Source organism: Anopheles merus, chromosome 3R (genome assembly GCF_017562075.2).
Source record: "Anopheles merus strain MAF chromosome 3R, AmerM5.1, whole genome shotgun sequence".
In the NCBI taxonomy this organism is placed as follows: Eukaryota; Metazoa; Arthropoda; class Insecta; order Diptera; family Culicidae; genus Anopheles; species Anopheles merus.
In genome coordinates this window covers 35,904,566-35,917,452 of record NC_054084.1, presented here as the reverse complement: position 1 = coordinate 35,917,452, position 12,887 = coordinate 35,904,566, and the positions used below count along the sequence as shown (strand labels likewise).

General features: G+C 45.8%; 1 protein-coding gene across 6 annotated transcripts in view; it reads right to left on the bottom strand.

Moving 5' to 3' along the window:
* The window catches only part of LOC121596557 (nephrin-like), a 79,792-nt gene extending 67,958 nt beyond the window's left edge, over positions 1-11,834 (bottom strand). Inside the window, exons 1-2 of one of the 6 annotated variants that reach the window (XM_041921607.1) lie at positions 11,441-11,834; positions 8,984-9,225 (exon numbers count right to left, since the gene is read on the bottom strand). The gene's annotated coding sequence lies outside the window, so the exon portion shown is untranslated. Of the gene's footprint in view, positions 1-8,983; positions 9,226-9,336; positions 9,356-9,382; positions 9,403-11,440 lie in introns of those variants that run through there. The other 5 variants (XM_041921609.1, XM_041921606.1, XM_041921608.1 and 2 more) reach the window with 5 other exon arrangements.
* Positions 11,835-12,887: the final 1,053 nt, after the last annotated feature.

The following is a 12,887-nucleotide window of genomic DNA, read 5'->3' as shown; positions in this document are numbered from 1 at the left end:
TTGATGGCAGCGAGCCAAAGAAGCTGTCCGCTGGTCCTGGCGGGTTCGACACACTCGATCCGGGGACCGTCGCATCTTTGGTACCGGGTCCGACCAATTTCGTTCGATATTTAATGGACCATTGGCTCGGAAAAGGTTTAATAAATATTTCCGCCGAACTCTGCCTGGCTGGGATGGCAGGTAGGAGGGCAAGGCCACCGCACAGCTCCATCACTAGCCAGGCCAGAACGTGCCACAGCGGCCAAAGCCCTTCTCGCAAAAGGGGTACGGGCCAGCCTGCGGGAAGGCATAAGGTTTTAAAGGACATCACGACGGAACGGGGCAAAATGTGGCAACCAAACGAAACCAAACGAACGGCAAAAACACAACAACAGCGAACGAAATAAAAAAAAATCCACACTATTTGAAACGATATTACGTGATTGAAATTTTAAGCATCCATCCAAGCTTCCCCCAGCGCTTTCGCAGTGATCGGGAAACGAGGGAAAACATTCTTCCCGCACACACACACACATACACACAGCTACAAATACACTGGAGTGGGAGGGAGAAAAACTCACACACATTCACTTTCAAAGGGAGTCGGGGAGCAGAATTTGTCGAGCCGTCTTCGTGTGTGGCACAAACACCCGAAATGCTTCGATCGCCGGACGTCGTCAACCGTTAGAGGGCCGATGCCTTCCATCTTGCTGTTGACGGCGAGACGAGGAGAGCAACGTTTAGTTTAGCTGCTGCCACAAATTCCGTATCCCCCTCGTCGGACAGCGCTTAAAGCGCCGTCCACATGTGACTCGGGATCGGTTTGATGGAGAATGAGGAAAGAAATAAGAGGGAAAAAACCCACGCCGTGGTACGTGAGAATGACGTCCTCAAGCATCGATGGATGGATGTGGGTGCAAAGAAAGAGGGACTAGGAACCAGGAAGTTAGCGGAGGGGGAGAAATACCAAATAGAGCACCGCGCTGCTGTCCGTTCGCTCCCTGGCGGAGCCATGGGACGTGCTTTCGACCGTGCCCGTGCCCGTGGGTCATTCCGCTCTCGAGCCACGTCCGATGCGATTTGCGCGCTCGCCTGCCATAATTCGCCTACGATCCCGTCCGTTTAGACGATCGAATGCAATACTTAGCGCCGGGAGGCGGGTGGGATAAGGAACGGCTCTGGCAGGTCGTTCACAGTAGCGGAAGAACGTCGAAATGGTGGTCGATTTTGCTGCCTTTTTTGTGCTTTTTCTTTTCGAGGCAGCAGATTTTTAAGCAAGAGCCAAACATAAAGCCAGGACAACGGTGTTTGAGCAAATCCCCGAGTCTCCGTGCCTGTCGGATTGCATTATCATCCCTTGGTCTTGGTCACGGGATCGAATTTGACTCTCCCAGGGCTCGCCTCCTCGCCGGGGAATTTCTGCAAAGAATCGTGTACCCGATCCCTTCAGATTCCACCGACCGTATTGAGGCCCGACCCGATTCCTTCGCAACGGCAGCTTGTTATTGGGAAGGAAACGTAAGGTAAACTGTGTGTGTGTGTGTGTGTATGTGTATGTGTGTGTGTGTGTGTGTGTGTGTGTGTGTGTGTGTGTGTGTGTGTGTGTGTGTGTGTGTGTGTGTGTGTGTGTGTGTGTGTGTGTGTGTGTGTGTGTGTGTGTGTGTGTGTGTGTGTGTGTGTGTGTGTGTGTGTGTGTGTGTGTGTGTGTGTGTGTGTGTGTGTGTGTGTGTGTGTGTGTGTGTGTTCTTCCTACATCTTCCCTGCCAGGACCTGCCAAGCTCAACAAGCATCGCCGTCCCCGCGGGGACAGGATCGCAAATGTTTTCAAACATTTTCTTTTCTCCGATAGCGCCTCCATCGAAGACTGTCCCCTGGAAACTGCTGGAACGCTGCTGACTATTTTCTTCCGGGCTTGGGACAGGACGTTCCCAGGAATCAGGTCAGGTGGCGTGTTGTGGTTGTGGCGAAGGCACACCGGCATGCAGGCAAAGGGCAATGCAATCACGGACATGCACAGTTTATTATAGTGCGCTTATGTGTGTAGGTAGTAGCTTTGTGCCCGCAGCATCGACCGCTTGGACACCGTTTTTCATGCGCCGCTTATCGCGTGTGCACCTTTCTAGGCTCTGGGCATTTGTCCGGCGAGCCGGGTCCATATTGTGCAAAGGTATCTCTGGAGACCGTGTGTCCCTTTAACGCGATCGCCTTCGTGGCCAACGTGTGCCACGTTTCTCGAGTTAGCACGGCCGCCTGCCCGTCCGGCGGTGGCTCGCCGATGGAGTACGTGTGCAATCTTGAGAATGTCTTGCCTTATTTACCCGTACCGTGGGCTACAGACTTGCTTGGACAAAAGACCATTAAGGCAAGGTTGGCCCCGGTGTGCCGTGGCGACATGCGAGGAATTATTAAATTGATTGATAATTCGAGAATTACTTACGATTCTTGCTTCTTTCCTCCAGTGGGGCTTTTTATGGAGTGCCTCTGAGCAGCTCAAGCGCTCTAACACTCCTTTTGTGCACAGGTTCACATGCCTTGCCACAACCGCGCGTCAATTCCAATCACGAAGCCAACGATTGTTTAACGAACTCTTAACAAACGCAAACAGTGACACGCCCGGCAGTGAGTGCGGGGCAACCGATGCTCCCGAGGCATTCCAAGGATCTTCAGCTGCAGGTGTAGTTCCGCGTGAGTGACAACCGGAGTTTACCACTCTATCAACACCAACGCCGGCCTGTTGTGAGCCTTGCCGTCGACCGAGGACGGAGCCCAAAGACCGCCCCGAGGAAGGTGATTTGGCGGTTGCGGGTGGGTGTTTGATTTCGAACGAACTAATCAGCACGGTTGGGTGCTTGTTTTGATTTGAGGAATTATTTCACTTACCACCAAAACGTGCCGGAGGGGCAGCAACAGAACGTCCTTGCCTCTCGCCCTCTCGCCCCGTTCCAGCCTGATGCGGTATTAATTGCGGGAATGCGAAAAGCGGCAAAGCGCTTCGAGCGCGACCTGCTGCTTTGATGATTACGTTCCGATCACGGGATCACGGGGCGGAGTGAGGAGGAGTGTTTTGGGGTATTGGGTGGAAAGTTTGTAAAACCCAGCCCACACACGGACCGATCGATCAGGTGTGTACGGGAGGATTGATTGTGTTTCACCACAACCGACCGACGAGCACCTGGCATGACAAAGCGCTGGTTGGAATTTCTCTAAAGCGTAAAGCGTGTGAGGTTATGGTTGAAATGGGAACGCACTTTTTCGTTAATTGAATTGTCTGAAGTGTCGGCTCGACTTGATCGGCTCGGTAGGTGGGTTGTATGGAACGCAAACTTATCTGAGCGTGGGCAAGGAATGGCGAACAATCATTGCAATTGATGCTCTCGGTGGTTGTCGGTAGCGTTGTCATTCTTCCTTCAAAGTGGCAATCAGTTCGATTGGGGTGGAATTTTACAGACTTCTCGAATCTATATTTTAAACTTTTTTTACGAAACATACCCACTACACCTCAATTGATTATTTGCTTTATTTAAATATGATCGCAAAACTTTAAAGAAGAGGCGAATGGTTGTGGGCAATGTAGAGCTTCTCAATATTGTGACCTTTATGATCTTTAAGCTTAAAATGAAGAGTGCCTAGAGGTATGCAATGTGTATTTACCCATAACCTTAAGGAAAAGCATATGCGTTAAAAAAGGCAACTACAGTGGAGCGCCGTTTATTCAGGTACCTTTTATCCGGCTATCTGTTTATCCGTGCTGTTGAGAAATGACAACTCAATACAAAGGTGACATTGCATTCTGAGGAGGATATTTGAAAAAGCGGTTATCAGAGCACATTGTCATAACAAAAAACAATATAATTCACGTAAAATTTTAAATATTTTCATTATAAAAATATCAAGTTAATAAAAAATTTGCTAATTTATATCAAAACATAAGATAAATTTCAAACAAAAATCAAGAATTTGTGCTTAAATATATTCATTGACTCATTATCCGTGTTATTCGCATATCCGGGTGGGGTCTAGTCCCGATGAGCCCGGATAAACGGCACTCCACTGTAATTACAAAATTACACAATGTTTGAAAATTACTATCCAAACCCATGATCAAACATTTAAAATTGCATACAAACAGGCGTTTCATAGTAAAAATGGAAAATTTAATAGCTTCCTGTAAAATAACTCCTTAATGTGGGCAATACGCTATACAAAATGGTCAATTAATGCCCCTCAAATAATGATAAGTATGAACTCGCTTTCCAATCGAACTTGCAATTATCATCGTACCAAATGTGTAAAACGATCAAAGTTTTATTCGCACGCGATATATAAACCGTAGAGCGTTTCAGCAATCGTAACCTCCCGGTATTTTTTTATATTTTTTTGCACGAAATTATTATCCCACATCGTAAAGCTGTAATTACGCTGGAAAAGAATTATCTCGCTGTCTGCAATCATCGGCTTTATGTTTAAAATCGCAGCCCAAAGCGGTGGTAATTCATCAATCGGATTGTATTGCGCCGCGCGTGTGTCGGTGTGTGTGTGTGTGTGTGTGTTTGCGTTTGTGTAATCTACCTTCATCATGCATTAACCTCGCTTGAAGTGTTTACACAAATTGGTATATTTTATTGATGTGTCCAAACGCACCGTAACGACCTTATCCGATTAAGCTGCACTTTACCACCCTCCCTCTGATCTTCCCCTGATTTTCGCACTCATTAATCTGTCTGCCTCGCACTGGCACGGGCAAGCGAACCTGCGAACCGGTGGCTCATTTTTCCACGCGCAAATCGGTTAATCACGCGTGCGAAACCTGCCGACCAGTGCCGAGGTTAATGCGTTGAAAAATGCGTATTGTCAGCCTTCGCCCTCAGTCTCCGTCTCATTAGGCTACCGTTATCGGGTTTGTTTGTTCAGTTCGAGGGGGCTTGCAAAATGAAACATAAATAGCAAGAAGTGAAAAACAAAACAAAAGGGGTGCGGCGTGTTGCACGAAAGTGGCAAATAAAATGCCCAATTCCACAAGTTTTAATTTACGTCGGTTTTGTGGCTGCGGTCGATACCAGACCAGAGGTGAAATAGTTCACAGGGAAGAGGATTGGATGTGCAAATTCACCAGGAGTAAAGACGCAGCCACGGCACATTACAAATGACGACCAAATGAACCCTAAATGGGCAAACACAAGCGTTCGGGTGTGAGCAAAACTCCTTTCGCTGTTTGAAGTTTTCCCGTGGCAAAGAGAAGTGTTAAGGTAAGGGGAAGCCAAAGAACACATCTTTAAACCTTTTAGCTCACCCTCCTCTCAACCACGACAAACGTTGATGATGCCACTTTAAAGCCGTCCGAGAGCACGAGGGCAAAGTGAATACGAGACAAATTGCGCCACTGCCGATCGTGCGCCCGGGCGCTTCGCTAATGTCGATGATGTTGGACCCGTTTTGAGAAGCTGCGGCTTTATGGCCCGGGGAAACACCACACAAAACTACGGCTGACCTACAGGCAGCAGCATAAAGCTAACCTTAAGGTGTAAGGAATGACCTGGCCCGGGCTCGGGTGGTTCGGTTCCCTTTCCCACCGAAAAGCGTCGTTAAAGTCGGGGCGCATAAGAGAACGCCATCAAAAATTCATCAAACTTCCCCAAACGGCAATAACCGAACTCGCACTTTTAATGGCCGGGGTACGAGGCGGAGTTTCGGGGATACGATGGTACCACCATGGAGAGGTCAGGTTTCACTTGGTTTCAAGAAAGCGAGCGTGCCGTGCAAGTGAACAGTCGAGCCAACAGCACCACGTATGGGCCATTTTTAGTGGGAAACGCGCAAAACGCGCCACACGCTCCTTCTCTGGTCCAAAACAAAATAAAAGGCAGCAACGAATTTGTCGTGCAAAGAAAGAAAAACCAACCTCCTCCTTCTGCTTCTCTGCAGGGCGTAACAGAAACATGGAGTTTTCAAAATGGTACAAAGCGCGAAGCAGTGAGGCGGAGATGTACACAAACGTGCAGCAAAATATTAAACAACTCCAACACCGACGGCGCTGTGGTGCGGGAAATTCGAACCACATGGCCCACCGGAAAGGCCTGGGCCGGGTTTCTTCCCAACCCGGAGTGTATGGATTTCTGCTAATGTTATTTAAATTGCGATAACGGTTTTATAGGCTCTGCAGGAGGGAAAAACTAGCCTGCCTCATCCTTCTCTTATTGGTGCCGAAAAACGTTGCGCCTACCGAGCGAGTTGGGCCTTGTTTGGGAAACCGAACGATCGTTACACGTTTCGTTTCGCAAGCGTTCGCGGGTACAGCACAGGCCAGCTCGGTCCAACACGGGCGTGTACATTAAACTACAATTTCTGCCGAGCGCCGTTGTTGCGCCGTGGCTTGCGGTTTTGACTCCGCTCCGTTTCATGTAATAGTTGCTGCCCATATGCCTATCCCATGTATGTGTGTGTGTATGGCCCTAGGTAGCGTCATACCACGGGCAGACGAGGACGCATTTTTGGCAACACTGGCTGCCCACGTCCACCGAACATTTGGAGTTAGTCGCTGTTAGTTTATCAAATTGTGACCGAAATTTCGGGCCCGAAAGCTCTGGCAACGGTCCGGAAGGACGCTGTGCCGCTGGCCGGGACCATTGGATCGTAAATTGCTTTTTCCCGAAATGGAGAAAACATGAACTTTTATTCGAATTGTGGTAGTTGAATGTTTCATTTTAATTAACTGATACCGGGGCCGTGGCGTTCGGGCTCCTCTTTCTGCGCTAATGCTTGCTGCTCGAGGTCTGAGGCTCGGAGTCGAAGGCCGACACTAAACCGGTGGACGCATTTTTTGGTCAGTGACGAAATTCCATGCTCTCCGTCCGTCCGAGTGCATAAATTATTTCATTCCTCCACCGTCCTGCGCCAGAGAAATCCGTTCACAGGAGCACACTTCTATGGAGCGCTCCTATCAGCGTTCGAGATGGCAATTAATTCCAAAACGGTAACGGTTTCAAGATTTGCAGCCATTGCCACTGCCGATAGTGAACGGTGGGTGGGCAAGGGGATAGGCAAACATTCATCAAATCGGTCTATGAAATCGCCGTAAATGTCGCAAATCCTGTAATTGAATTTATGAATTCATACATAATAACGGAGCACTCATTACCGGCGTTTGGCGTTTGGTGCGGTTTTACGAGTCCGGCTGTGGGTCCATGTGAGACACCCGACACTGTGGGCTGGAATGGGTTGTGAATAAAGGTTTTAGTGCGGTATTTTGTTTTTTTTTCCTCTCTCTCTGCTATTTTCCAGTTGCGAGATAGGATTGTTGGTAGCCTCGTTATCGGGGCGAATGTAAACTGTTCGTACAAACCTTGAAACCTTCATTTTGACCACCGTTGTAAGTATGCTATGTGATCGATTGTTTGGGAAGTTGGCTAATAACCTCAAATGTATTACATACATTTAATCTGTATCCTTCATAAAGGTCGAGTATAACAAAAGATTTGGCACAGCTATTGCTAGAAGTCTGAGCGCAACTTTACAGCTTTCCTCGTACACGCCTAAAACGTGCGCCTAAATGTATGCAAAATGCAAAACTTTCCGTAGTTTAGGCTATGAAAACGGGCTATGAATACGGGCACTTTACAATCTCAAATATTGCATACATTTTGGCGCTATGCATCTTAATCTATGGTGAGGGGAAAATGCAACAAATTCGTCGAGTTGTTACAGTTTAATAATAGTCAAAATTCTAAATAGGGGATCTATTGTAACCAGAATCAGAATCATTTATTATAATTAATTTAAAAAAAACTGCCCCATACGAATGCGAAAGGCTGTCATTAGTGTTACATCTACTAATTACACTTACAAATCTCTGTACAAGTAAAAAGAAATGCAAAAAATGCTTTGATATCATACCAAAACAAAAAAAAACCTTTTTGTTGATGCTAATCTCCGCTCTAAATGAGCCAATCAAAGCATCTGTTACGGTAAAACCCATAATAATCCCCAGATCATTCATCAATTATGTTTCCCAAACACTGAGCTTCTAGGAAACGGGTTGAATGAAACGTGTTACAATAGGAAAGCAAACAAAAAAAAAAACACAAATTGTTAATGCTTACATTGCCAACGGTTTTATCGCAGTTTTTTTACAATCGCAATGCCCTCCAACAAACCGCATCCATCTTCCCTGAACTGAACAAGAAAATGTCAAAGGGTAACATAGAAAATATATCTTTAAAACTGTCAACTCACCGTGACCAATCCCGCAGCGTTCAATTTGACAGTGGACGCAGGAGTTGGTGGTAATTTTTATTTAAATTCTATCATCGTGCTTCATTCGTTCGGCCTCATTCTTCTCTTAATGTTTTATTGTAAAAATTTCGCTTCATTTTTTACTCCCACTCATTTTCATTATGTTTGCATCCTTTCAAATGTGAATCCATCCCAACCTAAAATGAAGCAGTGTAAAAAAATGTCAAAAAAGTGCAAGAGAGAGAGAGAGAGATTGGACAGTTTTGAATGGCAGTTTCGTGCTGTTACTACCAACTTTGGTCGCTTTGGTAATTGGTTCTGCTGAAAGCTTTTCTTTCAGTTTTGCTTTCAATAGCCGTTTGTTAAATAATGGCATAAAGCTCGTTCAAATTTGAGGCATTCCCTACCCCAGGCGAGTAAGCATTCACTTTGCCACCAAATACAGTCCACTTCTTCCACGGTCATGTAAAACTTCTATTACAAGGGTTCTTGCGGAAACTTATTTCTGGCATTCAAATATACAACACGTGCTCCTCAACACCAAGTCAGCCTAAACTTGTGCGCAACCAAAACACACACACACACCCTTGCTGTGTCTAATAACGGTCCAGTTTGGGAAAGGCCGAACCAGCGAGGTCCACTCCAGCGCAACGGGTCAACGAGAGAACTTCCGTTCGGAAGATAATTTACAGCTTCTGCCGATAGTAAACAGAGCGGCTGAACAAACAACCATTTCCTAGAAATACCAGCAACGGTGCTCTCCGCACAAACTTACCCACTTAACGCCCGGCCTTGCTGTTCTCCGGTGCTTCTGGAAGTTTTGGGGCCACGCCTGGAACTGTTGACGTACGCAAAAACAGACGCAAAAGGCGCGTAATCGTTACGCTCAAGCGTTGGGAATCACTTAACTTTTGCGATGAATTCAGCAAGATTTATGCAACTACTTGACGAAACCGATTCATTCGCGATTGTGCTGCGCTTACAAATGGGAAACCTGTTTCTTCTCGAGTTCTGAAACTGTGGAGAAATAAGGAAACGATATTCAACCTGCCTTACTACACACAAAACACACGAGCCCCACGATTGCTTGCGGTTGCTTTAAGAAGGCATAAAAAGCGTTCACTTCACTTCACGGTTTGCTCCGATCGGGGTGGAAGCACGTTGTGCACTTTACTTCTGGTATCATAACACCTGCACAATGCGGCTCGTCTTCCTAGTTGCGCCTGAAATGCTGCAATCTGCTTCTGCTGCACGTACGGGTTCTTCGTCAGGACCAAGATCTATTAAGGAGAACAGGTCGATGCAAAGCCCGTTGCTAGGTTGCCATTTTCAGCTCGCTTTTGACAGTTTCATGAAAAAGTGTTTACAAACAAACGGCTAATAGTTAACGCGCAAAAGTGGACGAATTTACTATTAGGAAGGTTATATTGGTTAAATTTCTTGCGGTCAATCACTTCTGGACAATAAAGGAGAAGTAATTGCAGTCTACTCTGTATTCAGAAACATTGATAACCTTTTTCATTGTTTGCCATTCCGTGACCACAAACCACTACCGTTTGCAACGGCCCTGCTGGAAAAACGAAATGTTTAACATGTTCAACTGGGTTAAAGAAGTCCTTTTTACTTTCAATTGAACACTGAGAGTAAAATGAAACATCCAATCGACACACACTGGTACAATATGCATACCATCATTTACTTATAACCCGGCTACGAATGATAAATGAGATCCTTGGATTGTATCAGTCATGTAATATTCTAATTGGATTCTAATTCTTCAAATATTCTAACAGAAATTGAATGTAAAATGCTGAACAAAACTCTCATTCACTCCATAGCAACGTCCATCGCTAAACATAAACAATGTTCACTTTAACTGTCAAAATTTTCCCATGGCTTTCTGTCAATTTACTCTAAGCGCTTCGACCTGTTCTCTTTCAAGGACCTTGGTCAGGACGGCAGGAGCCAGCAGGTCAATCATTAATCTTCAATACTTTGGACGATATTCACACGACATGGAAGCGTGTGTGTGTGTGTGTGTGTAACTGTGTCAGTTTCACACTATTTTCCACTACGAATATGCCACTAGAATGTTGTAAATGACGCTTTTTCTGATTTGTTTTTTATGCTAGCGAAAATAAAAAAGAAACTAAAAAAGAAAGCTTCCGTTTCACGCCACTGTCGCCGTAAAATACATGTCTCCCTCGGCATAGTTTTGTGCTGTTGTTGTTTTCCACACCGTACACGACAGTTTCGTTCACACACATACACACACACACACTAACGCAACTACACAAATACTTGTACACAAAGCTGGGAAAAATACCGAACCGGAACCAGAACCACTTGTGCCGGGAAATGGCGGTAGAAGCAGCACTGAGGGACAAGGACATTTTCGGTTGGTAGGTCAGAGAAGAAGGAGAGGTGGAAAAGAAAGGGAAGGTGGGGAAGCGTGGTTCAATTTTTACCGCAATTCACCGTCCTGCCGCAGTGAAGTGGTGGTCCCGGACGATGAGGTCCCGTTAAAGGGCTGAAATTGCAGAACCCGTGAACGGAGCGGTCACAAGTGTGTGTGTGTGTGAGTGTGTGTGGTTCAGTTTTCCTGTCGATATTAACGAGCTTGTTTCTTTTTCGTTTCAATTTTCTTCTTCCAGCGCTTCAGTCACTCGCAAATGTGAGTGTGTGTACCCTTCGTTGCCGGAAGGATATGCGTGCGTGACCCAAAGTTCTCACGCAGCGAAAGCAAGCAAGCTACCGAGGGGTTTTTTTATTTTTACGATATTTTTTCCTCCATTTATTTCGAACTCCGGCCTCCGGTTGTACACAATTTGATGGAAGGTGTACCCGGCTGAAGGTGGTGGTGGTGGCGGTGGAAGGGAGAAGAACTTCTAACCATGGCAAAATGGCTTTTGCAGTTTCTCGACGATACAGTTCGGGTTCAAGTTTACTGTGTGCGCTCTCTGGCTGAGCTGAAGGGGTTTGTTTTGAGCGCGTTACTCGATGCCCTTTTCTTGCTGCTTTGCTTCAGCGAAAGCGACACAAAAAATACGGCGCACAAATGCACTGTCACACGTACACCCAACACTTTCGAAAACAAGGATGAACTTGGCACACCTTTTGCTCCGTTTTTTGGGGTAGAAAACGTAGACCCATCTTTAATGTGGCATCACTGAACACAAACAACGCGCTCCAAAACCCAAAGTATCGATGCGATGTTTTTGTTTTTTTTTACCTTTACCGATTAATTTCCAACCAGGATTACTCACTTCGGTCACTTATTTCCACTTCCTTGTGTTGTCGTGGGCGACACACAAAAACACACACACATTTACGCACCTTAAAAACGTGTATTTGCTCCTAATCCGTGTTTTGCGAACGTTTTCCACCCCTTACGGAATCGAGAAACGGGCGCGACGGCGTTTTCTCCCGCACGTGTCGTGTCGAACGTCGAGCAGGTTCGGTTCGCGACTGAGGACGGTACGCACGGTGTGCCCCAGAGCACGGTCTCGCCACCCGAAGCGAGTTGGCTGGCTGTTTTCCTTTCCGCTTCGTTTCCGTCGCATCTCGGGCGAACACGATTGCTGTTGTGCGTGTTGTGCCTGTGCGCCGGTGGAAAAGTGCCGACTCTGCGGGCCAGTGTTCGGCTGGACGGTGTGGAAAATTGGCGATGGCAGAGTGTCCTGACGGACCTGAACGATGGTTGTACGAAACCCGAACCCGGTGTTCGGTGGCTACGAGCACGAGCAAACTGAGAGAAAGTGGATTGATACGGCAGGGGCTGGTGAGAGCGTTTTGGATTTCTAGTGAGTGTGAAACGAAGGTGAGTGTGGAATTAAGTTGAGTACGGAGTGAGATACGAGCTGGTCAACTTCGCGAGGATGATGAGATACAAGGAAAATTTTGAGCGATGCATGGGAAATTTTGAAATGTTTTGAAATGTTTCTGAAACGATTTGAAATCAGTTTGAACCGGTTCGATGGGGAAGCAAATGGGTGAAAACAATAAGGGGAAAGTAAAATAGGGGAAGGATGATTCATTTGTTGCTCAAATCCAGTCTATTCTGGACGGAATATTCAAGATGATAGCGCGTTTTCAATGACGAATATCTGAAAACGAATCCATTCTTTGACATATGATTTTGTAGGATGGCTTTTACTATCCATAATTCAATTTGTACTTCCATATCTGGAAAATCACACTGCGAACAATACCACGGATATATTCAATGTAAACAAAATGCTAACATTTTTTTACAGATTGTTGTCCGAAATTGAGTCTGTAAACAATCCATAACGATTATTACCACAATATGAAAAGTTAATTACAATTGCACGGCACTCCCTTCACAAAGTAACACCAAGGACAAGGTTTTTAATGTTACATATTTCTGTCATGTGGAAAGTGTGAAACATGAACGCATGCTTCACGTCCAGTAACATGATAAATACAACGCTGTATGCCTCATAAACACTTTGCTGTGCTACTTAAAAATATAATAAAATATCGTACTACTTGGAGAACATCACATTAATCTTTGAAAGGAAACAAATATTTACGTTTGTCGCCTGTATCCCATACATGAAGTATCCTTCCAGATGTATCCGTAAAAATTGTGGTTCATTTTTTCTGTTGCTTAGCTTCAACTATACTTCCCCTGTGATTTGATTCAAACCAAGCAT